This window comes from Rattus norvegicus, chromosome 3 (genome assembly GCF_021556685.1).
Source record: "Rattus norvegicus strain SHRSP/BbbUtx chromosome 3, alternate assembly SHRSP_T2T, whole genome shotgun sequence".
NCBI classification, from domain to species: domain Eukaryota; kingdom Metazoa; phylum Chordata; class Mammalia; order Rodentia; family Muridae; genus Rattus; species Rattus norvegicus.
This window is the reverse complement of record NC_141536.1, coordinates 127,654,922-127,669,055: the sequence shown is the minus strand read 5'-3', so window position 1 is coordinate 127,669,055 and position 14,134 is coordinate 127,654,922. Positions and strand designations below refer to the sequence as shown.

The 14,134-nt window shown below is 38.3% G+C and overlaps 1 protein-coding gene and 1 long non-coding RNA gene across 15 annotated transcripts in view; both read right to left on the bottom strand.

Annotated features, from left to right (window-relative positions):
• Macrod2 (mono-ADP ribosylhydrolase 2) overlaps window positions 1-14,134 on the bottom strand; it is a 2,026,216-nt gene that overhangs the window by 1,764,694 nt on the left and 247,388 nt on the right.
• On the bottom strand, window positions 5,422-13,693 carry LOC102548513 (uncharacterized). 5 transcript variants are annotated; one of them, NR_190485.1, is given in 4 exon segments: window positions 5,422-5,741; window positions 6,358-6,509; window positions 12,039-12,091; window positions 13,438-13,693. It is a non-coding gene; the product is annotated as an uncharacterized LOC102548513 (long non-coding RNA).

Below are 14,134 nucleotides of genomic sequence, written 5' to 3'. Positions count from 1 at the left end.
ACAAACTACTTCAGTATTCTCAACGGCACATGCTTTCAATGAATTTAAACTTGGACCTTAAGCAAACTTTAATGTCTGAGTTCACAATGCTCTCATCTAATGGAAGAGAAGCACCACACTGGGACTTTCCTCAGGTTTAGTGTTAAAACCCACACATAGGCACTGTCCGAGCATACTGCTGATAAAAGAGAATGCTAAAATTATTCAATAATAATTTCTAAACTTGATTGCTGACATGCCTTATTCAGAGGACATTTTCATAGACATAGAAAGGTATTAAAAGCAGACATTTGCTTCACAATGTTATAACATGTCACAGAACCTCAGGCTAGAAGACACTTAACTAAGAGTGGTAAAATAAATGGGCTATCGAATTTTAAAAATGACTTTGTCTGTGGAAAATATATTTGAATTATAACTACAGGAATTTTAAAAGGTATATATTAGAAAAAGAAGTAGGTGATCTAGCATTTAATCTATGTGTTTAGCTACTGAGCTAACTAGAGTTCACAGTACACAATGAATTAAATGCTACCATTATTGTTATTGTCTAAAAGGTGAATGAACTTCACGAATGACCTAAGCCAACAGGTGGAAAGAGGAGGAGGTAAATGAACTTAACTTCCATGACAGCATCATCTGTGACAACTTTGGCAAAATTTCTTTTTTTTTCTTTTCTTTTTTTTTCGGAGCTGGGGACTGAACCCAGGGCCTTGCGCTTGTTAGGTAAGCGCTCTACCACTGAGCTAAATCCCCAACCCAAAATTTCTTTTTAAAATGTAAATTATTCTATGGTCACTTGCACCCTGACTAGTGAAGACCATTTACTAAATATACCACAGCCATTGCTGCTTTCATTCTTATTTCACAAAAGAAACTAAGTTCAAATGCACAGTGTAACTCCCTCAATACTTCATGGCATATACAATTAACTAAGATCTCCAATAAACAAGTTGACTCCAAATTTAAGCATTCCAACTTGATGTGATTCCTTTCTTTTCCTCTTCTGTTGTTCTCTCCCGAGTAACATGGTGAGTAAATTTACACTTACCCAAAGTGTGTAAAATGATACACCTAACATCCCAATAAGCCACATGAACAGTTGATATTGGAGAGGGTGAGTAACAGCAATGTTTTCTACATATTCAGACCTGGGTTCACATCCAGCTTCTGCCATTAACTTGGGATACAGCTCTGGGCACTTTGGCCATCCTCTGTAAGCCACAATTTCACCTTCTATGAAACTGGATGATAATGTCTCCCTTAATGTTAAGAATAAATTATATACTTTAAGCAGAACACTTAAGTCATACTTGGATCTTAGTAAGTGCTGGAAGGTTTTACCTTTGACGATATAGAAACATTTCCCCAGGTCCAAATGGACATTAAAATAGAGGGTGCTAAAAAAAGCAGAAAGTAGAAAAAAAAAACATTGGCAGATTGTATTCTGTTCTCCCTCTATGCCATGCACTGATTTTACAGGGCAACTCCTAGCAATGGCGTGTGTCCCCCTCCCCCAGCACATGGTTCTGCTCATTGTGAAACTCTCTGAACTTCTGGTAAAAACATGAATGGGAATATCAAAAAGGAAAAGGAACACTAATTTCTTCTTAAAGATTCAATATTAGAAAGCAGTTGGAATGGTAAAATAAAGTTTTTTTTTGCATTTCGCAGAATCTGGGTATTTCTGTTGTTAAGAGAAGACACCCATCTAGATGGCTACTTGTTAAGTCAAAGTTACAAGGTTATTGACAGATACCATAATTAAGCACTATAGACACTATTTCAGATGGAATTAGTCCTGCTGGTGGGAAGACTGTAATCTCACCCACTACAGTCTTTGTTTAAGTCCAACAGCAAACTAGTATTCTCTTCCGGTGGTGAGCCCAAATCAGCATGCCCTCGGTGTCATGGTGGCGGTAAAGGATATAATCTCTTGTTTTGTGCTCATGTTTAAACCTATTACATAGTTTATCTGCTGCCCTTTTCCAGCCATAAGACTTTGGATAGCATTTTTCTCAAAAAAAAAAAGAAAAAAAATGTCCTCAGAATTGGGCATGTAGCTCAGTGTTGGGAGCACTTCTCTAGCATGAGGCCCTGACTTCTTTCTGTCCCAGCACTAAAAACATACGAATCTCTAGGAGTGTTAAGTAATATTTTTAAAAATATTAGCCTACATGTGAAGATTATGTTTCAATATTTATCAGAGTACAACAATCTTCCTAGGAGAGCTGCATTAATTCACCAGCACATTAAGCATTTCCACCTTTGCAGACATCCTCACCACAGTTTTGCCTTTCCTTAGAAGTCCCAGACTGAGATGGGACAGGAGGGGCAGTAAAGCAACTAACCCTTCACCTGCATTTGGGAACAAGTTGAAAGGACATGGAGAAGCAGTTCAAACTAGGTTGCTAATAAATATGTGAAGGTAAATTGATCAATTATCTTAAAGTTAAAGGGAAAAACTTATTATGATAAAGCACATGGGGACTATGTTATGTGCAGTGGCACAAAGCAGAACCACTCAGCGAAAGGTGAGAAATTCATGCATATTCAATAACTACATTGTCCTTAAAGACAAAGAAACATAGGATGAAGAATTCTTTACAAGTGTGCTAATCCTTTGCTTTTTCTCTTTCAGCTGTCCCATGACAGAAAAACAGAGTGACCGAATGATTCCTTCGAAACATTTCTGGGACAATGGGATTCCACAGTCTATTTTAGAATGTCTTCTAAGATTCAATGTAGATAGTACAGTGTTTTAATATAGATTTGAAACATAGACATTACGGTATGACACAGCTCTCTTCAGAAACCTCCCTGAGGGACTGCTCATGATATGGGAAACACGGGAGGAGAGACGTCAGCACATACACCGCCATTTGCCAGCTGGACGAGTTAGGGAAATGACAGCTCTGCCTCTGACTCCTTACATTTTAGCTTAAAATACTGGCAAGCAAGTTAAACGTGAACAAGGTCTTTTTAACTCATAGAGACCCGCCTACCTCTGCCACTTGTCTTCTGGGTGTTGGGATTAAATGTGTGAACCAAAACACTTAGCTGCTTCTGTTGTTTGCTTGTTTGCTTGTTTTTTGTTTGTTTGTTTGTTTGTTTGTTTGTTTTGATACAAGGTCTCTCAATGGAGCTCTAGCTGTTCTAGAACTTGAATGTAGACCAAGCTGGCCTGAAACTCATGGAGAATCACCTACTTCCCAACGCTGGGATTAAAGAAGGTCATCACCATGCCCAGCCTTTCTTGTGTTCTTTTAATTGGGTAGCATTAGAAACAAATAAATACTATCGACTCAATACATCCATAAATCTTGCCTGCACAGCAAAATGCAGAAACACATCCTTAGGCTCTGCATGTAGCCTCACTGGTTTCAAGTTTCTCAGACTTTCCTGTTGATACAAGTTATCCAGAAATTGTGACCTAGTAAGTCCTGGGTAGGACCTTGATCTTTGTGTATATTTAGTTTCCCAGTGACTCCTGAAGGTAGAGTGGCTCGGAATTCCTGAGTAAGTTGAAGCTTTGTCCAACTAGAGAACCAGGGACTACCTAGCGATCACACCACCTAAAAGAATTGTTCTCTTAGACATTTATGTTATATAGATGGGAATGTCAAGATGACTTTTAGTCACAAGTAATTTATTATATCTCAGTAACAAAGACTGGGGGAACAAGTGAGCCTACGTTAACATGAAACTCACATCAGAGCATGTGAAAGTTAATTGAAAAACAATCCTCTTGGATATAAAAATCCCTGACAAGATGGGAATGGCTAGCAGAGCATGAGCATCAGTAGCAAAGATACACATAACTCTGTTGCTAGGCCAGGGGACAATAGGAAGAAGGGTTGGCCAGGAGCTCTGGTTATTTGAGAAGTGTAGTATGGTTATTTACAATGCTACTGCCATCGCTAATGGACAAAAAATGCTAAAGCTTTAAGAACATTCAAATAACAAACTTACTACAAAAACAATTAAATGGCTGTAACCATTCTTACCCCTCGATCCCTTTGAACATTAGTATTCAAAAAGAAACAGTTCGATTAAATTAACACATAGGTGAACAAGAAAATTTGAAAATAAAAAGGAAAAAGGAAATAAGCTTCATCCCAAGACGTCAAGCTTACCCCAAAAATATACCCTATACATGAACAGCCTATACTCCCAAACATACACATACATACAGGAACAAGCTACACCCAAAACATGCCTCATACATAAATAACCTATACTCCCAAATGCACACATACATAAACAACTTACACCCCAAACATACCTCATACATGAACAACCTACACCCCAAACATACCTCATACATGAACAACCTATACCCTAAAACATACCCCATATGTGAACAATGTATACTGAGAAACATAACACATATATGAGCAATCTATACCCCAAAACATACCCAATAACTGAAACACTTAAAAACAGGTAGAAACACACCAAAATAGATATGTAAAAAAATGAGGGGCTTGGGGATTTAGCTCAGTGGTAGAGCGCTTGCTAGCAAGCACAAGGACCTGAGTTCGGTCCCCAGCTCCAAAAAAAAAAAAAAAAAAAAAAAAAGAAATGAGTACAATGAAACAACAAACAGTATGCACTGAATGAAGTACACATAGCACATGTGCTTATTTTTTAATATAGACATTTATGAATTTCATGAGCTACTGTGTTAAGATGTTTATCTTTTATGTTTTTGTTTTTGTTTGTAATATATAGTGTGTAATATATGTTATATATATGGATGGGTATCATGACATAATACGAGATGAGATGAGATAACAGATATAGGACTTTTATTCCTCACACTTACCTTATTTTCTATTCTTTCTTATTAGTGATTCATCTCCACAACCAAGACAAAGGCTATTCCCAGGGATGACTCTATGAATTTAAAATGGAAAACTCTAGAAACACCACTGGAATTTATAGAGATGTATGTAGCCTTCTGCATAGCCACTTCTTAGAGCAATCTCACAAGTTATTTGCTGAAGTGTTCTGAACGTTTGTGAGATGGGCACAGTCACTGCTCTTTGAGACTTTTTCATATTTTCTTGAGTACCATGATCAGCACATTTTCCTTATTTAATACAATTGTAGGAGGCACTAGAATCCACAAGCCAAGCAACTCACTGAGTCTATAAAACTAATATCAGTGTCGCAGACAGGCATCTCTCAAAGTGAGTTCAATACAAAGTCAGAAGATAGAAACCATTTTAATCCAATGCCTTGGGTTGCTTAAAATCTCAACTCCACTGCTCGCTGATACACTCTTAAAGAATTGGTGCCACCATTCAGCAATATCCAAAGACAGAGCTTACTGAGGCCCCCAAACTGAGATCCGTTTGCTTAGGGTAGACACAGTACAGAGACAACGTAGACAGCCAGTAACACAAATGACATCACTATGTTCCAATCTAGAAGGTTTTATTACCACAAGTTTTGCTCTGGGCAAGCTGTAGCAATCATCACATTGTGATAGTTGATACAAATGTCCTCTCTGAGCACTAAATGGGGCTTGTGCTGACAATATACAGAACGACTCCAATCACAGTACAGCTGGAAAAAGTGTATAACACAATTTTTTGTGTGACTTGTTCTGTTTATCTTCCAGATGAATAATGTCACCTTCAGTATTCACAATAATCACCCACACTACTTTGTCACCTAATATAATCACTATTCTTCCACCACTGATGATGCTCTTTGAGATGGTAACTGAATATCTACAGAGAAAAAAATCAGAAATTGATGAAAATCACTAAATGATATACTAAAATGAAACACCAGAAATAAATTGAAGACAAAGATCCCTGAGTTTTATGGAGTCTTTCTGTTTGCTATTTATTTTGCGTTTTTATGCCCCAAACTTCAGACATGGTTGGCAATGCCGAAGGCGCTGAGTACTGAGCATATGGTAAAAACAGGGCTAATGAAGTGCCTTCTGAGAGCTGGGAAATCCTAATTCTCTTCCCACCTTACTGTTTTATGATATTCTGACACACTAACTTAAAGTTCAAAGCTTGACAGTCTTTATTGTAGACTTGTGAACAGGGCATAATTTCTCAAGCCAATGAAAATGATAAGGGTTATTTGAAAAAGACCTGAATAACATTCATAACATCCAGCAAGGATCCACACGCCCATATATGAGGAAAAAGTAAGGGCTGATTACCACATTCCACGTGGCAAATCTTAGGGAATACGTAGTGAAAAATGGTATAACTTCAAAATGCTACGGACTTAATGAAATGAAAAGAATAAATGTCTCAATGTGCAGAATGCTGTAATAGAAGGAAATACACATGACTCTGGGGGCAAATAGGATGAGCTGACACTCACCGTAAGTGGGAAGGAGGATCTAAAATGTGAAGGAAAAGATACCACACGAGTAATTACGAACATGAACTTCCTGGAGGTATATGACCCAGTCCATAGATGAAATACAGTTCAAAGTCACAGATGGAATCTAGGGGAACAACAACACCTAAGACCTGTGGGCGGGGGGGGGGGGGGGGGAGAGAGAGAGAGAGAGAGAGAGAGAGAGAGAGGGGGAGAGATCATTGAAAAACGAGAGGACGATGGCCATGAGGATGGGGAGACACAACCACAGTGATTCCTCAAATGGAAAGCTCCTTTGGTTCTAGTCTAACCTCTTGTTTCCTTATGTGTACTCTTGAGGGGGCTCCTCCTTGATTGGGGAAGACAAGCTTCCAATTAACACGGATGACTTACTGCATTTTAAATTTCTGACTATAAACGAATTCGTTTCTACTCCTCTAAACAGAAGTAGGAGAGAGAGAAACCATAGTTATAAAGGTGAAAATTTTTTTAACATTATTATTATTCTATTATTCTTGAAGAAACTACATACTGATTTCCATGGTGGCCGTGTGAATCTATATTTCCACCAGCAGTATAAAGACTTCCTTTTCTCCCCCTTTCGTACAAACATTTGTTGATATTTGCTTGCTGTTTATGTGTTTACCTGTTTGTTTACTTATTTACAATGTAGCACTGGCAGATCTGGACGTTGCTATGTAGACCAAGCTGGCCTTGAACTCACAGAGATACACCTGCTTCGGCATCCCCCTCCCCAAGTTGCTGAGATTAAAGAGATGTACCACTACATGCAGCTGTTTTCTTAATGACATCCATTCGGATGGGGATGACTTGAAATCCCAATGCAGTTTTGGTTTGATTTTCCTGATAACTGATGTTGACATTTTTCACTGTAATTAGTGACCATTTGTGTGTCTTTTGAGAATGTCTGTTTATTTCATCTGCCCTTTTTAAATTGGATAACTTGTTCTTCCAGCACTTTTATGTTGATGATGTTGTTGTTGTTGTTGTTGTTGTTGTTGTTGTGTGTTAAGTACAAAAAATACTCATCAGAAATAGTTGGCAAACATCTGCATATTCTGTAGACCATGTCTATACTCTGCCAATTGTATCCTTTACTGGGAAGGAGTTTTTAAATTTCATGTGATCTACTTGTCAATTCTCATTAATTTTTGAGCTCTGGGGGTCCTCTTACTGTGTCTTGAATTGTTTTCTCTCTGTTTCCTCTAGCAGTTTTGTTGTTTGAAGTATGAGTACTCCTAACCTCAGTCCATTTTGAACTGATTTTTATTTTAACAATCTAGTTTCGGTCATGTACGTGTGTATATCCTGTTATCTCAGCACCATTTGATGAAAAGGCCACCTTTCTCTAGTATGATATTGGCACCTTCTATCAAGAATCAGATACCTATTGGAGGAAAAGATGGCCCTCCCTCCCTCCCTCCCTCCTGACCCTCCCTCCCTTTTGACCCATTTTCCTTCTTCCCCGATACACTCAATAAAATTAAAGTAAATAAAAAAAATCAGATACCTAGAAGTCTATGGTTTATACTAAGTTCTTACATTCCATTCCATTAATCTGTATTTCTGTTTTTGTGTCCGTACCATGTTTTTGTTATTAGGATCCCTTAGACTATCATGTTACTTTGAACATTATTGGAAAAAACACTATACGTGTTTGAGGTGGATTCTCACACTGCAGTCCCAAGGTGGTCTGGAATTCTTCATCCTCAGTTTTTTACACACCGGGACTACAGGTGTATGTTGTCATAACCAGCTACATGCAAGCTCTTATACAGCTTGGACTTTTACTCTTTCTCTCATTTTTTCCTCATTGGCCAATTTCCTTAAGGACCTCTTATAATCAGTATACCAGAACCCCAAGACCATGTGTTGTGAGCTTGTCTTGTGTTCGTCATCTCCTCTAGCACCCAGTGCTCTTTCTTTACCACCCAGCCACCTCTCCAGTGCCTCATAGGTTTTGCATACCTTGCTTTGCATCTCAGTTTCTTCTTTCTGATTTTTTTCATCCAACCACTTCCTGGAACTCTTGACGGTTATAGTCAGGCCTTCTTTTTTTCTTTGTTGGAATCTGAAGATAATATTTCCTGACCTTTGTTTTCTCACCCTTCAATTCTTGACTCAGCATTGGATTGCCCATTGGTATGTTTTCCATAGTGGTTTTATATGATTTAAAAAGTTATATCTACATTTCTCTCTCTCTCTCTCTCTCTCTCTCTCTCTCTCTCTCTCTCTCTCTCTCTCTCTCTAAAAGTGGAAGGCTAGAAATAAATCTAAATGCAATGTGCTGATGCCAGGGTAGGGCCTTCATGCTGCATTATCATGTGTTTTAAAACATTGTGGTGTTTTTTATGGAACTATTTGGGAAGGACTAGGAGGTATAGCTTTGTTGGAGGAGACCAGACACTAGGCTTTTAGATTTCAAAAGGCTTCTCTCTCTCTCTCTCTCTTTCTCTCTCTCTCTCTCTCTCTCTCTCTCTCTCTCTCTCTCTCTCGCTGTGTGTGTGTGTGTGTGTGTGTGTGTATGTGTGTGTGTGATCTGTCTTTCTGTATTGTGCTTGCGTGTATTGTGTAGGTGAACTTAGACGTAAGTTCTCACCTACAGTTCTAGTGCCATATCTATTTGCCTGCAATAGTACCCACCATAGATTCTAACCCTTTGGAACTATGAGTCCCAGTAAATGTTTTCTTTTATAGATTGCCTTGTTTATAGTATCTATTCACAGCAATAGAAAAGTAACTAAGACATATTACAAGACAAATGAGTACACATAACAGATAGAAGCGATATATCAAAAATCACTATTCAAAAAATCACAACTCCATTCTCATGATTACTCTCCCTTACATAATTCACAATAATGACAGCCCCTTCATGAAATTACCTCTGAATATTCCCATCTCTTCGTACTGTCCCACTGGTAATTCAAGTCCAACCTGAGTTTTAGAGGGACTATATATCCCCATCATGTAAGAATAAAGGAGAGGAAGCAAACTGTATAAGTTCTTAGGATCAACAAGACAGATGTAGAATAAAGTTTCACATTTTACATATAATTATCAGGAATATCAATTTTCTGAAGTACACATAAAAACCGTTTGCATTTCTACAAGTTTGGTTAGCACTCAGAAAGCCAAAGAGAGTCTGTTTCCCTGCAACTTCAGAGGCATTGTTTAAAATAACTTTTAAACAATGAAAAATATATTTTAAGAGTTTTATTGAATGATATGCCAAGCCCTATTAAGATATATTGAACTATTGCCGTTAATAAAAACAACTGAGAAGAAAAGCAATGCCACTGACTCCTTAAATTTTGCAAACTCTTAGAATCTATTCTAAGACCTCTATAACAATACTTTTCTTAAAAACGTCATTTTGTCCAAAATATACAAAGAACTCAAGAAGTTAGACTGCAGGGAGACAAATAACCCTATTAAAAAATGGGGTTCAGAGCTAAACAAAGAATTCACAGCTGAGGAATGCCGAATGGCTGAGAAACACCTAAAGAAATGTTCAACATCTTTAGTCATAAGGGAAATGCAAATCAAAACAACCCTGAGATTTCACCTCTCACCAGTCAGAATGGCTAAGATCAATAACTCAGATGACAGCAAATGCTGGTGAGGATGTGGAGAAAGAGGAACACTCCTCCATTGTTGGTGGGATTGCAGACTGGTACAACCTCTCTGGAAATCAGTCTGGAGGTTCCTCAGAAAATTGGACATTGAACTACCTGAGGACCCAGCTATACCTCTCTTGGGCATATACCCAAAGGATGCCTCAACATATAAAAGAGACACGTGCTCCACTATGTTCATCGCAGCCTTATTTATAATAGCCAGAAAATGGAAAGAACCCAGATACCCTTCAACAGAGGAATGGATACAGAAAATGTGGTACATCTACACAATGGAATATTACTCAGCTATCAAAAACAATGACTTTATGAAATTCATAGGCAAATGGATGGAACTTGAAAATATCATCCTGAGTGAGGTAACCCAATCACAGAAAACACACGTGGTATGCACTCATTGATAAGTGGATATCAGCCCAAATGCTCAAAATACCCTAGATGCACAGAACACATGAAACTCAAGAAGGATGACCAAAATGCGGATGCTTCACTCCTTCTTTAAAAGGGGAACAAGAATACCCTTGGCAGGGAATAGGGAGGCAAAGTTTAGAACAGAGGCAGAAGGAACACCCATTCAGAGCCTGCCCCACATGTGGCCCATACATATACAGCCACCCAATTAGACAAGATGGATGAAGCAAAGAAGTGCAGGCTGACAGGAACCGGATGTAGATCTCTCCTGAGAGGTACAGCCAGAATATGGCAAATACAGAGGCGAATGCCAGCAGCAAACCACTGAACTGAGAACGGGACTCCTGTTGAAGGAATCAGAGAAAGAACTGGAAGAGCTTGAAGGGGCTCGAGACCCCATATGTACAACAATGTCAAGCAACCAGAGCTTCCAGGGACTAAGCCACTACCTAAAGACTATACATGGACTGACCCTGGACTCTGACCTCATAGGTAGCAATGAATATCCTAGTAAGAGCACCAGTGGAAGGGGAAGCCCTGGGTCCTGCCAAGACTGAACCCCCAGTGAACGTGATTGTTAGGGGGAGGGCGGCAATGGGGGGAGGATGGGGAGGGGAACACCCAAATAGAGGGGGAGGGGGAGAGGTTAGGGTGATGTTGACCTGAAAACTGGGAAAGGGAATAACAATCAAAATGTAAATAAGAAATACCCAAGTTAATAAAGATGAAAAAATTACTTAAGAACCATCATTAAAAATAGGTTTTAAAAAAATCTCATTTTGTATTTTGCGATTCTTATTATATATACATATATATATATATGGTATAGATACACATGTCACATGCCACATAATAACACCAGTCAACAATGAACCATATATCTACAGTGATCTCATAAAACTGTAATGGGGCTCAAAAATTCCTATTGCACAGTAGTGTAGTAAACACTGTAACATCTTAGTGCGATACATTCCTCATTTGTTTGTGATCAAGCTGGCATGAACAAATCTATTGTCCTGCTAGCCTCAGAAAAGTGTATCACAAGCAATTATGTATCATATATAATACTTAGCAATAATAATGTACCATATTGCTGATTTATGTGCTTTGCTATTTACATACTGTACTCCTGCTTCTCACCAAACAGGTAACTACGGCACAGTACTGGGAGGTGCCCAGGGGACAGTCTAGAAGGCCACGCTGGCATCATAGGAGTGGCACTTCTATTGTACTGATGTCGGCCCTCATCCTTGAGGAATGCAAGCTATGAAGAAGGAAGACGGTGATAATGATGGTCCTGAACATGTTCAGGCCTAAACTAATACTGCATGTGTGTCTCAGTTTTCAACAAGAAAAAAATTAAGGCAAAATGAAACAGAGAAAAAGCTTATAGAATTAGAATATAAAGAAAGCAGTTTTGCATAGTTACACGTACTTTGCTTTTAGTCTATGTTACTACACAATTAAACATTTTTAAATGAAAATGTTTCAGTAAGCTAACGTTCTTTAAAGAAGAAAACATAAATTTAGTGTAGTCAAGTGTACAGTGTTTATAGCCTCCACAGTAGGGGACAGCAACGTCCCCGTCCTTCACAGTCACTCACTACTTACCGACTCACCCGTAAAAGCCTCTGGACCTCCAAGCTCCATTTCTGATATGTGCCCTATTCAAAGTACTGTTTTTTAATTTTATATAAAACATTTGAGCATAAATTTAAATGCATAGATACTTATATTTTATCACAGTTTCTGACAATATGCAGGATACAAAGACATTGTACAGGTTTGTACTCTTAGAGTCACAGGCCGTATTATATAACCTAAGGGCGTGATGGTTTATACACCTTCTAAGGGTTGTATAAGCAGACGCTACGATGCCTAATGAACATATCTCAGAATTTATCAATCACTAGGTGACATTTAGCTGCATATTTAAGCAGCCATGAACCTCCGATTTTGTACGAAATAGGAAGATAATAAAATGAGTAATCAAGAGATATTTTTCTAGTAAACACATGTCTTGTGAAGGAAAGTAAAATAGGGGCAAGGGAAGGGATTACAATGTAACAAGAGCCCCATATTTTAAACAGAGTAAGCCAAAAAACTCCAAACTGGTGATAATCAATCAAAATAAAAATATAAAAGCATGCATCTTTACAGGGTCTAAACTTTGGCCATGAACACACGCTAGACTGCATATAACAAAAAGTGAAGTTTTCTAGTATAGTGGAGGAGCTAAGACGAGAAATCACAAGTGCAAAGGTTATGAACAAGGAGTATGGGGTCCAAATCAAAACTATGGGCTGACTAACCACATGTAGATTCCATTATGGTTCTAAGGACCAACAGAACTGCTAAATCTTTTAAAGACAAAACAGAAGAAAACAAAACAAAAATTTTAAAAAGCCACATCATTGTTAAAAACACTATTCAGTAGCTTGTAGGCAAGGGAGAAAGAGATGGATGGCTAGCCTGATGTGATTGGGAGACTGATGTGAAGGGGGGAAAGAGCTCCTGAAGTTAACAGACTAAAGATACATTGAATTTCTGTTGAAACTCAAGAAGGAAATAAAATATTGGTGAGAAATCGATGATATTGTATATAACAGAATAAATGAGCAAGCCAGGCAAAGTCACCTACAAAGTTCAGTGAACCATAATTTGAAAGTAAGCCAGAAACAAACCATGTCTCTTAAGTTTTCTAAGGTAATCTCTAATTTCTTCTTTTAAAAAATAATGGTGATCCTCCACCACACAATCACCAAGGTTTATTTTGGCTGGAGAATAGACACTAAGGAACTTTGGAAAGTATAATATAAGCACCAAGGGAGAGAACAGCATAGTCTACCCTAAGCTGGGCAGAACATGGTTGAACTTTTAGGTCCTGGAACTCTGTTCACATAGAGCTTTGGAAAAAGAGTACACTATGCACATAAAATTTCCAGTGACTTGCCTCTGTGCTGAAAAGTAATCTAGAAGTCAAGCAATTAGGGATAATGACAGTTCTTACCTCGACAGTATGACAGGAAAATTCATACTCATAAGTAATAAAAAAATAGAAAAAGTTTCAATGATATAGAAATTTCCATTTCTTTATCTTAGACATCAACTTATAGTGAATAGTCAAGAGACTCAAAATGTCTCTTCATTCTTCTGGCACTTCATTCTGGTAAGTGATTAACAGATGGGGTCACAGAGCTGAGAGGTCAAACTATTTCAAGGGGCATCAGTGTAGATGTTGAATCCACACAAAAGAATCATAGAAGGGATTATGACATCACTGCCCCCTGTCCTTCATCAGGCGATTCCCAGCACTCTCTGAATGAGCCACTGTATGAATGTGACTGTATTGAGAAACTTTGCTCTGCTGAATGTAACTTTACATGTATGGGGGCTATGGGGTGAGAATAGGGAGGGATGTCAGAGGAGCCTGACTCATTAAAAGACACATTGGAACGATATTGAATGGAAGACTATAAGCTTTAAAAAAGGCACAAATTTGACGCATATTAAGTACCAGTATAAAGGAAATGGATCAGTCAAAGGGCCCCTTAAATGGTGGTGTCAGCCAGAGGGTAATCTAGTCATTAGAAAGCCCAACAAAGATGGAGATCCTGCCTCGAATTTATTTCTCCAATGAATGAAAGCCAAATACAGCACAGATGAACTGAGGAACACACATGGTGGCTTTTCGTAAGGGCATAGGA